Here is a 21,735-nt window from a genome sequence, read left to right as displayed (position 1 = left end):
TTTTCCGCAAGACAGAGAAAGGAATGGTTTGAAATCTGGTAAATGGGATTAGTGCAGACCGGTAGTTGTCAATGAGTATGAACATCATGGCAAAATTACCTGTTTCCGTTTTCTTTAACTCTTGTTATTTTGCATCAGCTGATTGAAAACTAAATTGCCATTAACATTTCTCAGTTTAACATGGTGACAAATAAGTAGTGTGGATTCTTTCCTATTATGTAGTCATAGAACTTTTTTAATTATAAAAATCATAAAATTTATTTTGGTCTTATTTTCTGGTGTTCCTTGAGCTTTCCGTATATATTTATCGGAGCAAGAAGGCTGCGGGTGAATGACTAAGGATTTCCAGAGCGAAGGCAGTTTTACTACTCGAGGTAGAAGAGAGGCAAGACTGTGTAGGCGTGTGATGTCAGCCAGTAGAGTGGGAAAAGTTTAAAAAGAAGACCTCCATACCCAGAGGACAGCGTTCGGAGCGGGCAGCGGAGTCAGAGGTAGCAGAGTAATAGGGCTTTGGCTCAACAGGCTTAGGTGGTAATGACGCGAAGTAGGTCTACCTGTGTTAATTGCAGAAAGGCAGTAGTATGTGTGTGAGGCCAGTTTTCTGTGCTCAGTGTCAGATGTGGGAGGACCTTGAGTCTCCCAGCCTCCCGGACGGCCGTATCTGCCGGCCATATCTGCACCCGGTGTGTCGAGCTGCAGTTCCTGAGGGACCGAGTTAGGGAACTGGAGATGCAGCTCGATGACTTTCATCTGGTCAGGGAGAGCGAGGAGGTGATAGAAAGGAGTTATAGGCAGGTGGTCACACCGGGGCCACGGGAGACAGACGAGTGGGTAACAGTCAGGAGAGGGAGGGGGAAGAGTCAGGTACTAGAGAGTACCCCTGTGGTTATACCCCTTTACAATAAGTACTCCTATTTGAGTACTGTTGGGGGAGAGGAGCAGCCTACATGGGGGAAGCAACAGTGGCCGTGCCTCTGGCACACAGTCTGGCCCTGTGGCTCAGAAGGATAGGGTTAGGAAGAGGAAGGCAGTAGTGATAGGGGACTCTATAGTTAGGGGGTCAGAGAGGCGATTCTGTGGATGCAGGAAAGAAACTCGGATGGTAGTTTGCCTCCCAGGTGCCGGGGTCCGGGATGTTTCAGATCGTGTCGAAGATATCCTGCAGTGGGAGGGAGAACAGCCAGAGGTTGTGGTACATGTTGGTACCAATGACATAGGTAGGAAAAGGGAAGAAAGAGGTCCTGAAAAAAGACTACAGGGAGTTAGGAAGGAGGTTAAGAAGCAGGACCGCAAAGGTAGTAATCTCAGGATTACAGCCTGTTCCATGAGACAGTGAGTATAGAAATAGAATGAGGTGGAGGATAAATGCGTGGCTGAGGGATTGGAGCAGGGCGCAGGGACTCAGATTTCTGGATCACTGGGACCTCTTTTGGGGCAGGTGTGACCTGTACAAAAAGGACGGGTTGCACTTGAATCCTGGCGGGGAGATTTGCTAAGGCTACTGGGGAGAGTTTAAACTAGAATTGGGGGGTGGGAACCGAACTGAAGAGACTGGGGAAGAGGAGGTTGGCTCACAAATACCGAAAGCTTATAGACAGTGCGAGAGGGAGAGTAGGCAGGTGATAGAGAAGAGATGCGCTCAGATGGACGGTTTGAGATGTGTCTACTTTAACGCAAGGAGTATTGTGAAAAAAGCAGATGGGCTTGGAGTGTGGATCAGTACTGGGGCTATGATATGGTGGCCATTACGGAGACTTGGATAGTTGAGGGACAGGAATGGTTACTTCAAGTGCCGGGTTTTAGATGTTTCAGAAAGGACAAGGAAGGAGGCAGAAGAGGTGGGGGCGTGGCACTGTTGATCAGAGATCGTGTCATGGCTGCAGAAAAGGTGGACGCCATGGAGTGATTGTCTACAGAGTTTCTGTGGGTGGAGGTTAGGAACAGGAAGGGGTCAATAACTTTACTGGGTGTTTTTTATAGGCCGCCCAATAGTAACAGGGATATTGAGGAGCAGATATCCCTGTTACTAGGGAAACAGATCCTGGAAAGGTGTAATAATAACAGCAGAGTTGTCGTGATGGGAGATTTTAATTTCCCAAATATCAATTGGCATCTCCCTAGAGCAAGGGGTTTAGATGGGGTGGAGTTTGTTAGGTGTGTTCAGGAAGGTTTCTTGACACAATATGTAGATAAGCCTACATGAGGAGAGACTGTACTTGATTTGTTATTGGGAAATGAACCTGGTCAGGTGTCAGATCTCACAGTGGGAGAGCATTTTGGAGATAGTGATCATAATTCTATCTCCTTTACAATAGCATTGGAGAGAGATAGGAACAGACAAGGTAGAAAAGCATTTAATTAGTGTAAGAGGAATTATGAGACTATCAGGCAGGAAATTGGAAGCTTAAATTGGGAACAGATGTTCTCAGGGAAAGGTACAGAAGAAATGTGGCAAATATTCAGGGGATATTTGTGTGGAGTTCTGCATAGGTACGTTCCAATGAGACGGAAGTTATGGTAGCGTACAGGAATCGTGGTGTACAAAGGCTGTAATAAATCTAGTCAAGAAGAAAAGTAAAGCTTACAAAAGGTTCAGAGAGCTAGGTAATGTTAGAGATCTAGAAGATTATAAGGCTAACAGGAAGGAGCTTAAAAAGGAAATTAGGAGAGCCAGAAGGGGCCATGAGAAAGCCTTGGCGGGCAGGATTAAGGAAAACCTCAAGGCATTTTACAAGTATGTGAAGAGCAAGAGGATAAGGCGTGAAAGAATAGAACCTATCAAGTGTGACAGTGGGAACGTGTGTATAGAACTGGAGGAAATAGGGATATTTAATGAATACCACTATTCACTATGGAAAAGGATCTTGGTGATTGTAGTGCAGACTTGCAGCAGACTGAAAAGCTTGAGCATGTAGATATTAAGAAAGAGGATGTGCTGGAGCTTTTGGAAAGCATCAAGTTGGATAAGTCACCGGCACCGGATGAGATGTACCCCAGGCTACTGTGGGAGGCGAGGGAGGAGATTGCTGAGCTTCTGAGGATGATCTTTGCATCATCAATGGGGACAGGAGAGGTTCCGGAGGATTGGAGGGTTGCGAATGTTATTCCTTTATTCAAGAAAGGGAGTAGAGATAGCCCAGGAAATTATAGACCAGTGAGTCTTACTTCAGTGGTTGGTAAGTTGATGGAGAAGATCCTGAGAGGCAGGACTTATGAAGATTTGGAGAGGTATAATATGATGAGGAATACTCAGCATGGCTTTGTCAAGGGCAGGTCGTGCCTTACGAGCCTGATTGAATTTTTTGAGGATGTGACTGAACACATTGATGAAGGAAGAGCAGTAGATGTAGCGTATATGGATTTCAGCAAGGCATTTGATGAGTTACCCCATGCAAGGCTTATTGAGAAAGTTAGGAGGCATGGGATCCAAGGAGACCTTGCTTTGTGGATCCAGAACTGGCTTGCCCACAGAAGGCGAAGAGTGGTTGTAGATGGGTCATATTCTGCATTGAGGTCAGTGACCAGTGATGTGCCTCAGGGATCTGTTCTGGGACCCTTACTCTTCATGATTTTTATAAATGACCTGGATAAGGAAGTGGAGGGATGGGTTAGTAAATTTGCGGATGACAGAAAGGTTGGAGGTGTTGTGGATAGTGTGGAGGGCTGTCAAAGGATACAGCGGGACATTGATAGGATGCAAAACTGGGCTGAGAAGTGGCAGATGGAGTGCAACCCAGATAAGTGTGAAGTGACTCATTTTGGTAGGTCATGATGGCAGAATATAGTACTAATGGTAAGGCTGTTGGCAGTATGGAGGATCAGAGGGATCTTGGGGTCCGAGTCCATAGGATGCTGAAAGCAGCTGGGCAGCTTGACGCTGTGGTTAAGAAGACATACGATGTATTGGCCTTCATTAATCGTGGAATTGAATTTAGGAGCTGAGGGGTAACGTTGCAGCTCTGTAGGACCCAGGTCAGACCCCACTTGGAGTACTGTGCTCAGTTCTGGTCACCTCACTACGGGAAGGATGTGGAAGCCATAGAAAGGGTGCAGAGGAGACTTACTAGGATGTTGCCCGGATTAGGGAGCATACCTTATAAAAACAGGTTGAGTGAACTCTGCCTTTTCTCCTTGCAGCGACAGAGGCTGAGAGGTGACCTGATAGAGGTGTATAAGATGATGAGAGGCATTGATCATGTAGTTAGTCAGAGGCTGAAATGGTTGCCACAAGAGGGCACAGGTTTAAGGTGCTGGGGGGTAGGTACAGAGGTGATGTCAGGGGTAAGTTTTTTACTCAGAGAGCGGTGAGTGTATGGAATGGGCTGCTGGCAACGGTGGTGGAGGCGGATAGGATAGGGTCTTTTAAGAGACTTTTGGATAGGTACATGGAGCTTAGAAAAATAGAGGACTATGGGGAAGTCTGGTAATTTCTAAGGTAAGGATATGTTCGGGACAACTTTATGGGTCGAAGGGCTTGTATTGTGCTGTAGGTTTTCTAAGTTTCTATATCTTCCTCATTTATTGGAGAAGAGCAAGGGGTATGATTAGAGACTGAAAATGCTTGGAACTCCAGCCTTTTCCCCCGTTTGAATCTACAAGTTAAAAACTTGTTGAATGGTATATATAAAAAAAATTAAAGGTTTACTTAACAATTGGTTGGTTCCATTGAAGAGCAGCACATACAAAATGCTGGTGGAATGCAGCAGGCCAGGCAGCGTCTATAGGAAGAAGTACAGTTGACGTTTCGGGCCTAGACCCTTTGTCAGGACTAACTGAAAGAAGAGATAATAAGAGATTTGTGAGGGGGAGGGGGAAATCCAAAATGATAGGAGAAGACAGGACGGGGAGGGAAGAAGCTAAGAGCAAATTGATTGGCAAAAGGGACACAGAGTTGGAGAAGGGGAGGATCATGGGACGGGAGGCCTAGGGAGAAAGAAAGGGGGAGGGGAGCCCAGAGGAAGATGGAGAGCAGGCAAGGAGTGATTGTGAGAGGGACAGAGAAGAGTAAAAAAGGGGGGGGGGGATAAAAATAAATAAGGGATTGGGTAAGAAGGGGAGGAGGTGAATTAACAGAAGTTAGAGAAATCGATGTTCATGCCATCAGGTTGGAGGCTACCCAGACGGAATATGAGGTGTTGTTCCTCCAACACGTAACTGGTTTTACAATTTTTTGATACAACTTCTAACCTGATTTTTCGACACATTATTTGTCCCATAATTCTGTCCAAATGACTGTTATTCATTTTTAAATTCCAGATGTTGATCTCAGTTCTTTGTCATTTTTGCTTTCTATTGATATACCCATGTATATGGGGTCCTTGACAGTGACTTAGGCTGATTACCAAGGGCAGTTTGGACCTAAGTTGCAGCTCTAGCTACAGTCTTGTACCTCAGCATAAGTTGGAACTTAAGGTGAGTGGCTTGCCTGGTTTTGCTCTTGTTGAGCATTTGCCTATTCAATGTTTGGTGCTTAAAAGAAGCACTTCTATCATCCAGCAGTGTTTTTGGCAGTTGTATTCAAGTCAGTGTTTGGCCACTTTCCCCATCAGCCTTAAGAAGCATAATGAGTGGAAAAACAAGCAGGGAAAGAATTTACAAATGACGCATGATGTGAGCAAAAATGTATTTGGCTGCATCATTTAAATAAAGTAAGTACAATGTACATTGCAAAAGAAATTGTTACTATTTAAAAAGTTGTTTGTCATTTTGAAAATCTAACCCTATTTACTATTTGCATCATTGAATAATAGTTTTGATAAACAAATTCATTTATTTGGTCATGAGATTTTTTTATTAACTGGGTGCCTGTTGTTTTTATTTGGGTGGTTGGAAGACTGAAATTATTTGCAAACTGGTTTGAGAATATCTCTTGTCCCTTTGCTGCAATTTTTTTTCCCAATGATTTCCATGAATCATTCCAGCTGTAGGTTTTTATGTGTGTATGTGATTTTCTCATAAGGTTCCCTCTGATGATTGAAAGCTGAAATTAAATCTTTTTCTTGTGTAAGTGTACCAATTGCAATCGTGAAATTGTAATACCTACATTATCAATATATAATTAATCTGTGTTGATGAGGATTCAAATTCCAGTGTTCAGCTCGGAGAACAATGATATGGATTTGTGCTTTCAGTATAAAATTAGAATTCCATGTTAAATTTACGTCGCTGTAGAATGTTAAACTATTGATGTTAAAACTGAGAGTTTCCAAGTCAGCGCAGAACCAATTTGGCTTGAAATTTCCATATCTCTACCAAAAGGATTGAGAGTCTTCATTTTGGTTGGAATCAAATAAAGTCAAATCATTAGGAAACCAGGACTTCTGAGTATTACTATAGCATTATGGGTCAGTTTTAAGATGGGTTTAATTGCAAGCTTGCTGAGCAACATTTAGAAGTGCATGAAATATGCAGGGATAAAGGAAAGATTCCTTGACTTATTTAACATCCTTACTCTAACTGAAAACTCAAACTAAATTAAATCAAGTATGATTTTTCAGAGGTACTTTGCCAGTTGCTGTTGCCACTGTTAATCATAATATTTACAGAAATTATTCTTTATATAATTTGTCAGCTCTGAGCTCACCATCCAAATATATACATAATACAGTTATAGTGACTATATCTGGTGTTTTCTAGTTATTTCTAGAAGCTGAAAACATTGACATCAAGAATTTTACTGCATGAAAGAGTCAGACCATTTTTCAGCCTGATTCCATGACCTGACCTTGTATTTTGTTATATTTATGTAGCTTTTAATGTTGATTCTACTACCATTGTTTCTGAAAAGTTATTTCATGCATATTTCTTTTATTCAACATTTATCCTTTATTCTTTCAATCAAAACTCCTTTAGTTGGCCCAGGGAAATGTATTTGATATTCAACCAGTCTTACAACAAGAAATACAAGCCATATAAATAGTAATCTACGTACAGGTGTCCCCCACTTTTCGAACGTTCACTTTGCAAAACCTCACTGTTACAAAACACCTACATTAGTTCCCTGTTTTCGCTAACAGAAGGTGTTTTCACTGTTATGAAAAAAGGCAGCGCGCAGAAAAAGCAGCGCCGATAAAAGGCAGCGCAATAAAAAATACAGCGCACGCCCCAATCAGCTGCTCTCCCCCGGATTCGGTACAGCATTCTTGCCAGCAATGCTTAAACACATGCCTGTGAGCAGCCGTTTGCAAGATGAGTTCTAAGATATCGGAAAAGCCTAAAGGAGCTCGTAAGGGTGTTACACTTAACATAAAACTAGACATAATTAAGCGTTTTGATCGTGGTGAACGAAGTAAGGACAAAGTGAGTTTGGCTTGTGGAAGTTAACGAAGATGATGTTGAAGAGGTTTTGGCATCCCATGACCAAGAACTGATAGATGAAGAGCTGATGCAATTGGAAGAGGAAAGGATAACAATCGAAACCGAATGAATAATGATAAAGTAGGACTTTAATTTTGGAAGGATACGTTGGTTTAGGGCATATTTGCAAGATGGTTTGAGTCCTTACAAAGAACTGTATGATAGAAAAATGCGCGAGGCTCAGCAGTCAAGCATACTGTCGTTTTTCAAGCCTTCCACATCAGCCACAGCAGACAACGAACCTTGACCTTCGACATCGAGGCAGGCAGAGATAGAAGAAGATGACCTGCCTGCCCGAATGGAAACAGACGACGATGAAATGACACCCCAGTGTCCCACCACCCCAACCCCCAGGCCGCGGACAGATACCGATTCGCGGAGAATGCAGCGGTGCTGGGAGGCACACAGCACTCCTTTAAGAAAAAAAGCCGAAATAAACATGCTAAGTAATTACGTGCCGGGCGGCACCTAATTAATTAGCTTGTTTATTTTGGCTTTTTTTTAAAGATGTGCTGTGTGCCTCCCGGCTACCGCTGTACCCCTGCATGCTTCGCGGATTGGTATCGATTCGCTGCCCAGAGGGTGGGGGCCACTGCACCACCCCAACCTCCGACGACTCAGCCTAACACACCATCATCAGTGTGCTCGCTGCCTTCCGGATTTCCATAAATGATACTACACTGTACGTACATTATTTCTACTTTATATCGGCTGTGTATTTTTACGTGTTATTTGGTATGATTTGGCAGCTTCATAGCTTAAAGGTTACTGGACAGCACTTGCGCCGTGTTTTTGCCGACAGCGCTTGCGCCATGTTTTTGCCAAGAGCGCTTGCGTGAGATTTTCGCTACAGAGGACTGTTCAGGCAATAATTGTGGGAAAGTATTTCTACTTTATATAGGCTGTGTATTTATCATATCATTCCTGCTTTTACTATATGTTACTGCTATTTTAGGTTTTATGTGTTATTTGGCATGATTTGGTAGGTTATTTTTGGGTCTGTGAACGCTCACAAAATTTTCCCATATAAATAAATGGTAATTGCTTCTTCGCTTTACGACATTCCGGCTTACAACCCGTTTCATAGGAATGCTGTACCTTCGGATGGCCGTGGAAACCTGTATATGCGATTGTTTGAACATGTGTGTCCATTCAGTGAGAACATGAATGCCAAATCCATTTTCCTGCCCAATCTGAACATTTCCTTAAATCACAGCTAAATCTGTATCTCAGCCTTGAGTACTTAGATTTGAAATTCTTTTACGCCTATTCTCCAGTGCAAGATCTCTATGACCAAAGTCAACTTGAATGAAATAATGGGGAGACCTCTCTAGTTATCTTTTTGTTTGAATCTCTCACACTTTGATGGAGAATGAGCTGCGAGGATGTTGCAGGAGCAGGTTTGGGTTTAGGGGAGCTAAGACGGCTGCAGACCGTGTCACTCCCTGCTACTCAGAAGTGTTAGAGTTGGTGCAGTATAACCATGGGAGATTGGCTTGGACATTTCACTTGCAATCACAAGACTCCATTGGACAGTGGAAATGTAAGTTACCGCAAGCTTGCAGGTTGGAGGGACAGTTGACATGGGAACTGTGTAGCCTCGGTTGTAGGTAGAACTAGGCCACAAGCGTTGGGATTGCCTGTTGCTGCAGACTAGCTGTGTGTAAACGCTACAGCGTGGTTGATATCAGCTGGGGCCTGGTCTTGCCCATTGGTGCTGCCCTCCCATGTTCAAGCTTTTTACTTTTTTTCCCCCACACACTGCCGGGAGACTGTACCATCAATTGCTGGATGTTGTCACTTAGTCTTGGACTATTTTTTTTATTTTGAGTGAATATGCTTCTTTGAATTTGTTGCTTGCTTTTTTTTAATGTTTGCTATTTTTGAATGTTTTGCACCTTGACCCCAGAGGAATATTGTCTCGTTCAGCTGTATCTATGTAAGGCTTGAATGATAATTAAACTTGATTTGATTTCCTCTGTGCTCAGCATCTTAAAGGCATCTAAACCTACATTTTAATGTTTCCTAACCAATTATTTGTGTCACCTTAGCATCATATATTTTCATCTTTGATCATTTGTTTTTATTAATTTACTATTACCTTACAGGTCAGTCTTAATTATGGTCATAATTGCCCAAATAACCTACTTTCTTTGCTGTAAATGTTTATGATTCTGCCATTTTTTTTGCTATTGTCCTAAGATTTTTGAAATGCTTGAGTTTCTATTCAATATCTTTCTACAAATTCCAGGTGCTCATTTTCTGTTATTCCTGACAGGAATGTTGTAAATGTCATACCTTAACAATTTTTTTGCTTGAATGTTGCCAGTGTTGGTTTTTAATTACAGGTTTCCCCTGCTATCTGAAGGTAGAGCATTCCTATTGAAACAGTTCGTAAGCCAGTATGTCGTAAAGTAACAGTAACATATAGTAAAAGCAGGAATGATATGATAAATACACGGCCTATGCAAAGTAAAAATACTTTTCTGCAATCATTGGAGCACTGTCTAGCGCAGCGAAATTGCACACAAGCACTCTCGGCAGGAACACCGCCGCAAGCGCTCTTGGCAGCAACACTCTCTCCAGTAATCTTTAAGCTATGAAGCTGCCAAATCATACCAAATAACACATAAAAATACACAGCCTAGATAAAGTAGAAATAATGTATTCTGTAGTATCACTTACCAGAATCGGGAAGACAGTGAGCACACTGATGATGGTGTGTTAGGCTGAGTCGTCGGAGGTCATCTTCTTCTATGTCTGCCTGCTTCGATGTCGAAGGTCGAGGTTCATCTTCTGCTGTGGCTGATGTGGAAGGCTTGAAAAAGGACAGTATGCTTGACTGCTTAGCCTCCTGCATTTTTCTATCATACAGTTCTTTGTAAGCACTCAAACCATCCTGCAAATATGCCCTAAACCTACGTACCCTTTCAAAATTAAAGTCATACTTTTCTGCAATCATTGCAGTGTTGTCAATTGCAGCGAAAATCTCATGCAGTTGCTTCACATTCAGTTCCTGGAAAACTTCACTTTTGGTCCGTTCACTACTGCATTTGGTTTCGATTGTTATCCTTTCCTCTTTCAATTGCATCAGCTCTTCATCTATCAGTTCTTGATCATGGGATGCCAAAATCTCTTCAACGTCATCTTCGTCAACTTCCACAAGCCAAACTCACTTTGTCCTTACTTCATTCACCACGATCGAAAAGCTTAATTATGTCTAGTTTTACGCTAAATGTAACACCCTTACAAGCTCTTTTAGGCTTTTCTGATACCTTAGAACTCATCTTGCTAACAGATGCTCAAAATTAATCGACATAAAGCACAGATGCTCACAGGCATGTGTTTAAGCAATGTCGGCTAGAATCCAGTTCCGGGGGAGGAGCTTGGCTGCTCGGGGCGTGCGCTGCCTTTTTTTGCAACAGTGAAAACACCTTCTGTTAGCGAAAACAGGTAACTAATGTAGGTCTTTCGTAACAGCAAGGTGCGTAAAGCGAACATTCGAAAAATGGGGGATTTTTGGCCGCCTTTTGCGTTGCCACTCATTCTGTTGACTGCAATTTTGCCCTATCATCTTCAGCACTACAATCCACCTTTCCTTCAATAGTTCTTGCATTGAAATATATGCAGCTCAGGACACTAGTTGCACCATGCTCAACCTTTTGATTGGTAACTTTGTTTTAGTAAAAGTAGGAATCCTTTGATTTATCTATCAAAATTTAAATACTAGATTTAAAGTTTATGTAGTAATACATTAGTGTAGAGCAATATTAATATTATCAATCCAAGAAAATGGTCCTTAAATGAATGGTTGTAATCTATGTGTTGATTTTAATGTCATTTTCAACATTACTAGAAAATGAGCATTTTAAAAAAGCAGAAATAGGAGGCTAAACATCCCTACAGCAGGTGTGATCTTTGACCCCAATTCCACATTCATGCCTGATCCCTTACAGTATGTTGTCGCATTCCAGCAATCTATCCATTTTTAGTCATTTGGTTTCCATTTTTGTGTGGGATGGAAAATTCCAATGGTTTGTTGTCAGATCAGTCCTAGGTGCCTGTTTTCTTATCCTTTGATTATCTATACACTCAACTTCTAGACTGCCCCACCAGATGAAACATTCTCAAAGCATCATTCATCAAGAATTTTCAATGTCTTGATGAGGCTATTGGTAGGCCCTTTCATTCCTCATACAAATGTCTCTTCCCAAGGATCGCTCTGGTGAACCTTTACTGCTCCACTTCCTGGACCAGTATGTCCTTCCTTAAAAGGACACTTGAACTGAACACAGAACTTCAGGTGTGAGCTCACCAAATCCCTGCGTTGTTTTAACAAGTCTTACCTAATTCTGTACTCCATACCTCTTGTAATAAAGGCTATCATTTCTTCTGTCTTCCTATGTACAGTCGGCCTTCCTTATCCGCGAGTTCCGCATGCGTGAATTCAACCAACCGCGAATCGAGAAAACCTGGAAGTGCTCTTCCAGCACTAGTTGTTCGAACATGTACAAACTTCTTTTTCTTGTCACTATTCCCTAAACAATGCAGCATAACAACTATTTTACATAGCATTTACATTATAAGTATTATAAGGTATTATAAGTAATCTAGAGATGACTTAAAGTATACGGGAGGATGTGCGTAGGTTATCGTGGATCAGGATCGAAAAAAAACGGAAGTTCTCTTACTAAGTAAGTCGGAACAGGTACATCCGGTGTTATTTAGCGTCAGTTAGTCAAACGTTTGTCTTGGTATGTAGTATATATTTTACTTTTCTATGCATATAAAACACTTAAGAAACATATGTTTCAGCGCCGAGCTCGGGAACAGAAATTCCAGAGTTCAATCCAGTGACAGACTGCTCCTGAGCGCACCCTCCATCCATGCCGGGTTGATGTGGAGGATCAAAAACCCAATAATTAAACCATTGCGTTGCTTAGTAATAATTTGTAGCTTTCATCGGGGCAGGGCCTTTCTCACTTTATCCTTTAAAATTGTTCCAGTCATTGACGACTGTAGCCTAACACTTTTCCAATGACCGACGACGTTTCACCTCTTTTCACTTTATTTTAGATCGTGATTATTTTCGTGAACAGAAACACTGCAGATTTAGAACTCCATCACCAGGTCCTAATGTCCACCGAACTGAGACAGGTTAAATAAGGTCCAGGGTTCCGCAGGGTCCTAAAGTCCACCAGATTGAGATGGGTTGAATAAGGGACTTGAGCATCCGTGTTTTTTGGTATCCACAAGGGGTCCTGGAACCAATCCCTCGTGGATAAGGAGGGCGGACTGTATATGATTTCCCTTCATACTAACTTGTATTTCTTGAAAGACACAACCAAGGTCTAATTCTCGTTCTTAAATAATACCACATTTTTTGTTCTTCTTTTAAAAGTGGGTAATGTCACATTTCTCCTCATTTTTCATTTTGGCCACTCAACCACTATCATTCCCACAATTTAACTTTTCCATCAACTTCGCTGTCATTGCCAAATTTGCATTGGAGGCAATCCCAAAATCTTAAGATATAAATGTATACTGTAGATAGCTGAGGTCTCAGCAGTGATCTCATAAGCTGCCACTTGTTAACTTGAAATTACTCTTTTTGAAAATGACTTTTCTCTGCTAACAAGTTCTTAATCTATTTTAAATTTTAATCTCAAAAAGCACGAGACTTCAAGCCATTTAATTTTATTCATACCTTGGTCTATACTGAATGAGAAATTATCCTGTTTATATTTTGGGGTTGAATGTATGACTAAAGTTAAAGGTATATTTTAAAGTACATGTATGTCACCACATACAACCCTGAGTCATTTTCTTGTGGGCATACTCAATAAATCCATAATAGAATAATAACCATAATAGAATCAATGAAAGACCGCACAAACTAGAGAAAATCTGCAGATGCTGGAAATCCACGCAACACACTCAAAATGCTCGAGGGACTCAACACGCCAGGCCCTGCCGAGTTCCTCCAGCTTTGTGTGTGTTGCAATGAAAGGCTGCGGTAACTTGGCATTCAACCAGTAGGCAAAAGACAATAAATTGTGCAAATACAAAAAAAAGAAATAATAAATAAGTGATAAATATCAAGAATATGAGATGAAGAGTCCTTGAAAGTGAGTCCATGGGTTCTGGGAACAGTTCAGTGATGGGGCAAGTGAAGTTAGCGCCTTTGGTTCAAGAGCCTGATAGTTAACTGCTCCTGATAGTTAACTGCTCCTGAAGAACGTTTAAACAACTAGGCCTTATGATATTTTAGTTGTTATCCATGTTTATTCCTGTTTTAGTGTTGGGAACTCTAGATATCTGGAGCTCCCAAAAGCATAAGATGGTACCTAAATGATCCAGAAGTTCCTGCTGTGCTTTGGCAGCAATTCTTTTTGGTCAGGCTTGTGAATTCAACCAAGCATCTGCTTGTTATCTTACTAAAAGCAACTTATTTTATGTTAATGTACTTTTAGGTAACTCACTTTGTCAAATTTCCTTTTCAAAACATGCCTGCGTCCTGATCAAAATAACTTGCCCTTTATGGTCTCTTCAATGGGTAGTTTTGCCTGATTTTGCAGCAACGTATGAGGCTTCACTGTGTTTTCCCTGCCTCTCTTGATACTGTTATTAAAGACAGCTGAAATTAGATCCCTACTGTTGTCAGGATTCTGGGTGTGAATGTTTGCTGACTCTGGACATTAAACAGATTTAAGTGTAAACCTAGATTGAAGAAGGATTGTTGAGAATTTTCTTCAAAACTATTTAACTACACATTTATAAATTGTTTTTTTTTGCTGTTGAACTTGAGCAGTTAATTGGTTAACTCATCAAGATTCAAAGCTAGTTTGAGTTCCATCTTTTGTTAAAACCTCTTCAACAAAAATGGTTAAGTAATTGGCTGGTCTACTGTGCCTGTGTATTTTAATAAAAAGTTTGGTACAGCACAGTCAGTGTACAGACCAATGGTGAAGGAATGGTGGTATTTAAGCAGTGAAGATCTCAGCAAGGATTGCTTGCTGGGAGATGCCAATATTCTTATGCTAATCGAGGCCCAAATGTGTGGCGCAGCAGCCGAGCAAACAATAGTGTTGGAGCCAGAAAGTCTGTGCTGCAGTCTAGCAGTGCTTAAAAGGCATGTCAGCTTGGGCGCCTAGGGCAGCTTTAGAGGAGGGGCCTGCGGAAAGGGAGAACTTATCCTCGGCTGCTTCAGCCTTTAGTGTAATGGGGGGTGGCAAAGAGCCAACAGGCTGTACGTCTTGCTGCACACGATTGCGGGGGGGGGGGGGAGACTTGTGTAGAGACGGAGTCTAGGCATGCTTTCATTAGAAGGCCATTTGTTTAAAAAGTCTCCGATTACAGCTTTAAAAACATTGGTTTGGCTGCCAGACATCTTTCTTGGTACGTGTTTTTACTTAACCAAAAGAGTAGTGTTTTGAAAGTTGGTCCCTGCTGCAATATTATTGCACGTATTGTTCCTCATTGGAGTCAGATTAACTCTGGAAGTTAAATGGAGAAACGTGAATGAATTTATTAGTTACACAAATAGATTTTCAAACCATTTATATGAAGAAATAGTGGCTTGTTTTTCAGTCTGAGCATTTGTTCATATTAATGGAAGCCAATTACTTTAAATGAGTTTTCAAGATGCTTCTTGTTTTGGAACAAATTCACTCAGAATTAGATTTACTTTCAAAAGTGTAGGGTTATTTCTGTCCTGGGTGTTGGGATAATAAGAGCATTTCTCTTCCAAAATGAGTTCAGTATCTCCAGTGATCTGCATTTAATATCAAAAGCCATTAACTTGCAGTATTCCACTTGATAACTTATCTAAGATGGGTGTAGAGGAAACTTTCATCTCGATGACCATGATATATTTTTTTAAATGAACAGTTATCCAGTTTACCCCACCCACCACTTAATATACGGTAAAAATCTGGGTCAAGAAGCTTTCACTGAAAAGCAGAAGGTGCAGGAAAAGCAGTTTTAAAAATTGGCAAAATGGGGGTTGTCCTAACTCTACATTCAAATAGAGTGTAATTCATTTGGAGTGAATTTGGGAAAACAATGATCACAGTACCATTAAGTTTAGAAAAGGTTTAGAAATGTACAAATTGGAGGAGGTCTAACTTGTTAAACTGAAAAAGGACCTGACCTAGTGTGATTAGAGGGAAAAAATCAGATGTAAAATGGAATGAAGAATACAAAAGTAAGGAGTATTCAGATACATACCAGATGCATTTCATTGAGAACGAGCAGCATCCAAACCTGGAGCTTCCTGAATGTCTCAAAATATGAAGATAAGGATGAAAGTAAGTTGATAATAAATACTGGGTTCATTATTCAGAAGAGAGCTAAGCTATACACAAAGCACAGGAGCAGGAATTGAGGAAAAGATTGCATGTGTGAGAATAGGCTGGTAACACAAAAGGGAACAAAATGTCAGGAAAGTTTGAAAGGGAAAGTGGAGCCAAACTAACAATTACTTTATAGTGACAGAGGGCATGCCTGAAATATTTTGCGTCTGTGTTTACTGAAAAAGATGATACCACTGTCACCATTAAGGAAAAGGTGGAAAATTTTCGGATCAAAATAAAATGGAAGTTACAAAAATTTTGGCAGCATTCCAAGAAACGTCATCTTGGCTACATGAAGGAAATTAGGAGAAAATTGTCAAAAACCCACAATCTTCTCACTGTATTGGACATATATGGGAGCCATGACTGTAGGATAAATAAATCCTATACAGTCGGCCCTCCGTATCTGTGGGGGATTGGTTCCAAAATTCACGGATGCTCAAATCCCTTGTATAAAAGCCTAAGAGAGCTCATAAGGGTGTTACGAAAAGCGAAAATAACATTCAGCGTTTGTTTTGCAGCGAGCCATTATAGAGGCAGTGCACACCCCAAGCAGCGAGAGTGCTTTATCTCAATTTATTTTGTGCATCCATTAGCAAGATGTGTCCTAAGGTATCAGAAAAGCCGAAGCGAGCTCGTAAAGGTGTTGCACTTAGCGTAAAACTGGATGTAATTAAGTGTTTCGATCGTGGTGAACGAAATAAAGACATTATGCGTGCGTTGAACTTGCCTGTGTCCACCCTTCGTACTATTTACACGCAGAGAGAAAGAATCTTGAAAGCTGCCGATGTTACTATCGAGTTGGTTAATTGCTTTTTAGGAGCCATTTTTTCACAGAAACAAAGGGTGCACACAACACAAGTAGTGACCGAACGAGACGCGAGGCAAACAATGCTCAAACAACGAGTGCTGGAGAGAGAACTTCCGGGTTTTCCTGGTCTGCGGTTGGTTGAATCCGCGAATGCAAAACCCGCGGATACGGAGGGCCAACTGTACTACTTTTCAAAGAAGAAAAGGGAGAGTAAACCTATAAATATAATTATTTGAAAGTGCAGGTTAATTAAGTTAGTGAATGGCAACTTAAATGAGGCATCTGATAGAGTAAGGCATAATAGGCTTGTGAACAAAATTGAAATCTATGGAATATAAAGAGGAGTTGCTAAATGAATGGGGAAAAGGTCCAAGAAAGGCAGAGCCAGTGGTATTAGTGAATAGCTGTTTTTCATATCGTACATTGTCAATTCCAGCTCCATGTTTGGAAACTGATAATGTTCAATTTGCCATTTACTTGTTCAATTTGCCATTTACTTATGGTCTGGATGGAACAAATTTCAAAGGTTTTGTCACTCAAGAAAATTCAGATCTGAAAGATAATAAATAACTGCAAAGCATAAGTAAAAGGCAACACAATTGTTAAAGATTGTAACATACATCAAAGTTGCTGGTGAACGCAGCAGGCCAAGCAGCATCTGTAGGAAGAGGTGCAGTCGACGTTTCAGGCCGAGACCCTTCGTCAGGACTTGTTAAAGATTGTAGTTGGAGAGACAACGTGACGGAGTTGACGAGAAGAAAAAACCCTGCAGACGTCAGAAATCAGAAATAAAACAGGAAATGCCGAAGCATTCAATGTTCAAGAAAAATTTCTGAGACAAAGTAGTGCAGTATTTATTATCCTCTAGTCATAGCAGAATCAACATGTTAGGTTAATAATCCTTCAGAACTGGAAAATTAACAAATCAAATCTTTCAAATTAAAGAGAGAACAGAATGCAGTTCATACAGAAAAGTAAAGAAATAAAGGAACAAATTAAAAGTGAAATATCCAGCAATGTCTGCGGAGAAAAGAAAAAGTATTGTTACCCAGTGTTGAACAATGAGGGCGCAGCACGTGCAGATGGAAGATGAGGCACTCTTCTTGAACTTATGACTGGCTTTGTTGGAAAAATATAGGAGGTCAAAGATAGATCAAAGTAGGAGTAGGGTGGGAAATTAAAGTGACAGCAACTAACTGGAAGCTCAAGATGGTTGCCCCTGTGGACTGAATGAAGTGTTCTGCAACACAGTAATTCTCATGTAGAACAGACCTCATCATGAGTGCCAAATTCTGTGCACTAAATTGAAAGAAGTGCAAGTGAATTACTGCTCCACGTGGGAGAAATATCTGGTTCCCTGAAAGGCAGAGAAGGTAAAAGGGCAAATGTTGCATTTGCTGTGTTTACATTGGAAAGTACTGTGAGAAAGGGAATAGTTAACGGAGACGGCACAGTGTTGTGGAAGGTACAATCCCTATAGAATGTTAAAGGAGAGTGGAGGGAAAAGTTTGGCTGGTAGGGAATGCTGCTGAAGAATGCTATTAACTACAGAATATGATGAGAACAATATGGATCTGTTTGGAAGAAATATCTTTATCTTCTAGTTATGGCTTGGAGGAAATAGAGAGAAATGTAGAAATAGAGCAGATACAATTGAAACTTCCATCAACAGTGTCTGATTGGTTTTGTATGTTTTTTTGTGCTGGAGGAGGATTTGGGGGTTGATGATCATGCTGTGCTGCTTTTCTTGGTTTCATGGCTACCCAGAAAATGAAAGAATTTCAGAGTTGTATACTTTGATAATAAATGAACCTTGGAACGTTTGAAGGTTTTTCAGAACTGAGGCAGTGTAGATGTAAACAGTGGAGGAATGGAATGTCATCTGTACAGGGTGAAGAGAAGTTAGAGTTGTAATATCTTTGAAACCAGTGTCCTTACAATGTGAGATGTAAATACTGCTCTTTTAACCTCTGTGTATGCTGCCCTAACCTGCCAAGTGCTTACAACATTTCATTTTGAACACTTCTGTTTGGCTGATATTGAATGAGAAACACTTGCCCTTTTACCTTTCCATTTCTTTGGCTTGTCTGTCTCTCTTTCTCCTCTGGATGGGTTGGCAACCTGTAGCCACTGTGCACAGAGGAAACCAGCCAACTCAATGCATCTAATTATACACAATTCCTGAGGAAATGTCTGCTTATTAAACCTGATGGCTTGATGGAAGTTTTTTCTGAATTGAATGGAGCTACTAATTTTGTAAATGGACATGCTATCATAGGAAGCAAACCACAAAATAATTGGACGTTATTCTCCAATATGTGGAATGTTTTAAGTTTTTATTTTTATTGTTGCTTTGAAGTATCACATCACTTTTAATCTGTTTTTCATTTTAACTTGCTCATTTGTCAAAAACACACACACACACAAAGCTGGAGGAATTCAGCAGGTCAGGCAGCATCTATAAAAACAAATAGATGATCAACATTTTGGGCTGATGCCCTTCTTCAGAACTGAGAAGTAAGGGGAAGAAACCAGAATAAAAAGGTGGGGGAGGGGAAAGAATCTAGCTGGAAGGTGATGGGTGAAGCCAGGTGGGTGGGAAGGGTTAAAGGCTGGAGAAGAAGGAATCTTATAGGAGGAGGGGCCCGGAGGGAGTAATAGGCAGATGAGAAGAGGGAAAAGGTCAGAGTTGGGGGGGGGGGAGTTTCACTTGTCATAATGTAACGCATTTTCAAGCAAAGATAATTGGATTGAAACATGTCTAAGAACAAGGTTACATTTCCTTTCACTTCTACCCACATTAAGGCAAGTGGAAGGAAACATAACCTTGATGAAAGATTGGAGGCAGGGAAATTAGAAGGCATGAAGGCATTCTTGTGTAACCTGTAAATGAGTCGCTTCTCGGCCTTTTGGCTAAGATCAAGTGTGGTATCTGTTCTTATCAGACCAGAAGGCGGAGGAGAAGAGTTCGCGCTGACGCAGGGGTGGATCCTAATGCTGATTGGCCTCCAATCTAACACCCCGTACCAGCGACGACAGCAGTGAGGAAGAAGATGGCAGCAGCGAGCAGTGCATCGGCTCGAGGCCAGGGCATCAAGAACACTGTCAGGCTGACAGTGCGAGACTGGAACGGGGGCACCGGCTTCACCTGAGAGACCTTCATCCGGAAGGTCTTGATGGAATGCTGCGGATTTACGCCCGACGACATCTACTGTGTCCAGGACTTCGCAGGTTTCTTCGATGTCACTTTCCGGCGGGCTGCAGGGTGGCAGAAGCTGTACCAGCAGCTTCAGCTGAAGGGGACAGAGGCGCCGCTGTCGCTGCTGAAAGCGCAGGCCCTCTTTGCAATGGCTACCCAACAGGAACGGACAATCACGGTACATATGTTCAACCCGCACGTACCAGTGGTGGATGTCCTTACATTCCTCGCTCGGTATGTGGAGAGCGTAGGAACACCAGCGGACGTGAAGGACGGACTGGGAATCTGGACCAGCAAACGGCAGGTCAAGGTGAAGCTGAGGTTGGATTCCAACGGTGGCGTCATCCACCCCCCCCTCCGTCTTCGCCATTGGAGGGAACCGAGGGTACACGGTGTATGCGGGGCAACCCAGGGTGTGCCGAAACTGCGGCAAGGCGGGGCACATCACAGTCCAGTGCAGGGTGGTGATGTGCAAGAACTGTAAAACCGAAGGCCACCTGACCGAAGACTGCACGCAGGCCAAGTCCTGCAACCTTTGCGGACAGGCTGGCTACCTGTACAGAGCCTGCCCGAGGCGTGGGGGCACCTACGCACAGGCGACCAGGGGAGGTGCTGGCCCTGAAAGGGCCCAGGCAGTTTCGGACGTACCCGCCAGCGCTGCAGATGAGGCACCCGACAGGACGGACGATGAAACCAGGGAGGAAGGTGCAAGCACCCCAAGACCTGCCACCCCCCTGCAGACCCTCCAGGACCAGGCAAACAACGAGCAGGAGTCCATGGAGGAGGGGAGAGCTGAGGTGGAAACCGAATGGAAGGTCGTGAAACGCAAAAAGACCCAAAAGGCGGCGGCCAAGCGACAGAAGGCGGAGCAACACAAGAAAAGGACAGGGAACCACACAGCCTCTGGTACCCTGTCCTTTTCAGAAGAGGAAGGAGTTGGGGGAGGCCAGCAGCCCCGGCGGAAGAAGCAGCTGGCAGAACAGGTGGAGAGAGGAGGGAGAAAGTCTGCTGGCCACCCCCCAAGTACAGGAGGCGGAGAGCAGCAGACACACAGAGCTCCGGGAATCCGGGAGCAGAGCCACGGCTGGCACCCAGCAGCCGGAAGGGGAAGCAGCCCAGGAAGTCAACAACCCCCCGGGCCCAGAACCAGAACGGCCACACCCGGAGGAGTACTACCAGCAGTACCTGAGCCCACAGAAGGTGGAAAACCACAAAGGCGGTGGGAATGAAGGCTCAGGATGGCAAGGGTGAGGACGGAGAGCAGCCAAAATAAAAGACTTTGAATGATGGCAGACCTTAAATTGGCGTGCTTGAACGTGCGAAATTTGAAGAGTACTGGGCGATGTGTCAGCACGCTCCAGTACCTGGACACTGTAAAGACCGACGTGACCTTCCTCCAGGAGTGCAGACTACCACACCTCCAGAACTACCGGAGGTGGTCACGGTGGTGGAAAAAAGGTTTGTCTGTGTGGTCGGGGGGGGGCAACGATTGTCGCGCTTCTGGCCTGGGGATTCTGCTGCGGGGAGGCAACTTCTCAATCACCCAAGTTAAAGAGGTGGTTGCAGGGCGCCTCCTGGTAGCAGACGTCAAATACCGGGGCACTCCGCTCCGGCTGATCAACGTGTACGCCTCCCCCGTGTGGAGCGAGCGGCTGGCCGTCTTCAAGCAGCTCCCACAGCTGCTGGTGATGTCCCAGCCGGTCGTTCTGGCCGGAGACTTCAACTGCACCATTGATGCGGCTGGAGGACCCGGCAGCGCCGACGGCAGGCTGGACAGTACCTCTAGACTCCTGAGGGAAACGGTGAAGACAGCCAAGCTGCGCGACGCCTTTGGCACCCCCACAGGTGGAGCACAGCCGCAAGCCACCTGGACACGATCGGACGGCTCAACCCGCTCCCGGATCGACTTCCTCTTCCTGTCTGAGTCCCTCACGGTCAGGTCCACCGATGTCACGCCGGTGTTCTTCTCTGACCACTGCCTTCTGAGAGCCACCTGTTGCTTACGGGAGGACCAG

At 43.0% G+C, this 21,735-nt stretch overlaps 1 protein-coding gene and 1 pseudogene across 2 annotated transcripts in view; both read left to right on the top strand.

The window, feature by feature from the left end:
* bmpr1aa (bone morphogenetic protein receptor, type IAa) overlaps positions 1 to 21,735 on the top strand; it is a 262,289-nt gene that overhangs the window by 131,379 nt on the left and 109,175 nt on the right. The window lies entirely within an intron of this gene.
* Positions 19,415 to 19,546, top strand: LOC134358641 (U2 spliceosomal RNA; annotated as a pseudogene).

This window comes from Mobula hypostoma, chromosome 18 (assembly GCF_963921235.1).
Source record: "Mobula hypostoma chromosome 18, sMobHyp1.1, whole genome shotgun sequence".
Taxonomy (NCBI): Eukaryota; Metazoa; Chordata; class Chondrichthyes; order Myliobatiformes; family Myliobatidae; genus Mobula; species Mobula hypostoma.
This window is presented reverse-complemented; position numbering and strand designations above follow the sequence as displayed.